Here is a 3,500-nt window from a genome sequence, read left to right on the forward strand (position 1 = left end):
TGGGAGTATGAATCCCAGGTCGTCTCCCAACGAGTTGCAAGGAAGTGTGCTATTTTATCAATCGGGCATTTTCAAAAATGGTTTAGTTGATAAGCAGGGAATTAATTTAGAGAATTTAACTAATTTTAAATAAAAGCCTTGACTGGGGGTAGATTAGTTGGAAGCCCTATTCTTGTTGAAATACTCTCAAGATTAATTAATAATTGGAAGTCGCTCTGCTTAGTTAACCCTTACTAAGTAAAGGAAAGTCAAGCAAGTTGGAAATCTGTTTCTAGTCATAAGTCCTAATCCTCTCCCTTGGGAAGGACTAGAGTTAATGATTAGAGGGTGATTCAACAATAAATCTAATTATAATTTCTCTCTTGACTAATTCAACTCAAGGGTTCCTTTCAATCATCCCCCAATCAAGTCATGGAACTACTCACTCATCATAATTATAAATTTCACAGAATTAATGGTGAAAATAAAAGAAGACATGATAAATAATAATAAAAGGATTAATTGAAAATAAAAATAATCTATATTAATAACTTGTAGAAATAATCCAATGTCAACTCTAGAGGGATTAAGAATATGGAAGAATAAATATAAAAAGTAAATAACAAAATAAGATGACTAGTACCGGAGGTAGACTCTTCTCAAAAGCTAAAACCAAAATCTTCCAATCCTAATTATGAATGCTCAAGTGAGTCAAAAACCTAGGGGAGGAATAAATCCAGATATAAAACTAAAAATCATGCAGAATGAATTGTTTCTCTGTTTCTTCATGTTCCCTGGCTCTAGTTTATATTTTCGGGCCGAAAACTGGGTTGAAATCCGGCCTAGAAACTCTGCCAGCGACTTCTGAAATTCTGCAGATCGTGCACACCACGCGGTCGCATCATTCATGCGAATGCGTCATTCGGCGTTTTGCTTTCCCAAGCAGGCGTGTCGTCCATGCCTCCGCATGACTTATACTTTCCCAATCCGCGCGGTCACGTGAGCCATGCGGCTGCGTCACTGCAATTTCCTCTCTTTCGCGCGGTCGCGTGAGCCATGCGGCCGCGTCACTTCTCGCTGGTCATCTCCTCAATTTCTTGTATTCCTTCCATTTTTGCAAACTTCCTTTCCAATCTCCAATTCATTCATGCCCTATAAAGCCTGAAACACTTAACACATAGATCACGGCATCGAATGGGATAAAAGAGAATTAAAATACCTAATTAAATGTCTCTAGGAAGTAAGTTTTCAATCATGTAATAATTTTAGGAAGGAAATATAAATGCATGCTAATTATATGAATAAGTGGGTAAAGATCATGATAAAACCACACAATTAAACACATTATAAACCATAAAATAGTGGTTTATCAACCTCCCCACACTTAAACATTAGCATGTCCTCATGCTTAGTTGAAGGAGATAGAATAAATGAGTAGGAACATGTAAAAACTCATGCAATGCAATGCAACCTATATATGTGAATGCAACTATATGATTCTTGTCCACTTGATTAAGAATAAATAAGCTCTTCAAAACAATTACAAATCAAGCTCCGCTAATTCAATTCTCATACAGTAAGAATAGATAAAGATGCAAGAAGGTAGCTCATGAAAGCAGGGAACATAGAATTTTAAGCATTGAACCCTCACTGATGATGTATGTATATTCTAATCTCTCCAGTGTATAGGGTAATCACTCTATCCTTCTCTAATCATGCTCCCTAAATTTTGTTCTTTTCCTAATCAATCAACAACATTTAATATACCAATGCAACATCATGAGGTCTTTTCAAGGTTGTAATGGGGCCAAGGTAAAGGTAAGGATACATATATGGTTAAGTGAGCTTATAAATTGAATCTTTAATTAACTCACACTCTAACATAACCTATATATTTTATATAACTATGGAGTTTGTACCTAGCTACCCAGAATTCTCTTTCACATTCCATACTCATGTATCAACTGTTTATTTTAATTCTATCATACATGCATTGACCTTTGGATTCTTAACTCAGCATTGGGGTAATTTTTGTCCCCTTATTTATTTATTGAATAATAAATTTTTTTTAACATAACATAAAAATAAACATAGCTAATCAATGCACATAGATTTTTTTGATTCTTATAGTTTCACATGAGTAGGTGTCCAAATTCCCATTATATTATCATGAAACACTCCCTTATTATCCTTTGTCCCCACAATTTCCCATACTTAATTAGTACACATAATTCTATCTTAAGCTAATCAAAGATTCAAATTGGGATATACAATTATTTTTCCGCTTAAGGCTAGTAATGTGGTAAATTATAGAACAAATGGGATTTAAAGGCTCGAAGTGGCTAACAAAGGTAATTGAAAGGGTAGGCTTAATTTGGATAAGTGAGCTAAACAATTAATGGCCTCAATCATATGCAGCATATAAATATACCAAACATTGGACATATAGGATGGAACAAAATATAGATTACAATCATAGAGAAGTAAACACACAAGAATAAAACAATTATGGTTAAATAATGTAACCATGCATAAAGGCTCAAATCTCACAGGTTGTGTATTCTTTAGCTCAAAAAATCATGTTCCAAATACAGCTTCAAGCAAATTTAACATAAAAATTTTAATTAAAATTAGTGAAATTTTTGTTAAAAAAAAATAGTCTTAGAAGAAACTTATTGTCTTTTCAATCAAGTAGAACATGCATGCAACTAATCTATTACTATGCAATTTATCCTATTCTACAAAAGAAAAACTAACTAAATATCTTAATTTATTGGTGTTTAGGGAAGAAAAATTACCTCCGGACGTCAGGTACGGACCGACCTCCCCACACTTAAGGATTTGCACCGTCCTCGGTGTCATCTGTCAAAAACAGTGGTGGGCTGGTGGCAGTGTCTCCACAGTCGGGACCGTCGTGGCTCCCTGTGCTGGTAAAAGAAGTGGAATTCGGAGTGCCTGGATCGTCATCGGGTCTGTGATTGTCTGTTAGTAGCTCCTTGAGGTGTTTGAAATGGCGGTGGTTGCGGTGTTCTCGGAGCTTTGCTTTCTTTTCTTGTTGGTCCAATCGCTTCAGTATTTGGTGCAGCAGCTGACTAGTAGATGGTGAAGGAGCTGCAGCATCCTCTGTGGACTGGTTGGTAGTGGCAAGTTGTGGCCTGAGATATCTCTCGTTAGGGACATACTGATCATCCCGTGGAAGAATGGCTTTAGTGTCTCCAACTCTGTAGGATACTCCGACTGCTGAGATAAGATCAGAGATCAAGGCGGGAAAAGGTAGGTTGCCTACGATCTGCACATGTTCCATAGCGTTCCGGATATGTCTTGGTAAATGATGAGGCTGGTCTGTGAGGATGCACCATAGTAGAACGGCCATGTTTGCCCTGAAGGAGGACTCATGAGTACTCGGGAAGACGTAATAGGACATAATCTGTGCCCATACGTGAGCCTCTAAGGTAAGTGCGGAAGCCGAAATTCTCTTAGGACGGAAATGATGGTATCCGAATATCCATTTGCTGCCAGGT

Source organism: Arachis hypogaea, chromosome 9 (assembly GCF_003086295.3).
Source record: "Arachis hypogaea cultivar Tifrunner chromosome 9, arahy.Tifrunner.gnm2.J5K5, whole genome shotgun sequence".
NCBI lineage: Eukaryota > Viridiplantae > Streptophyta > Magnoliopsida > Fabales > Fabaceae > Arachis > Arachis hypogaea.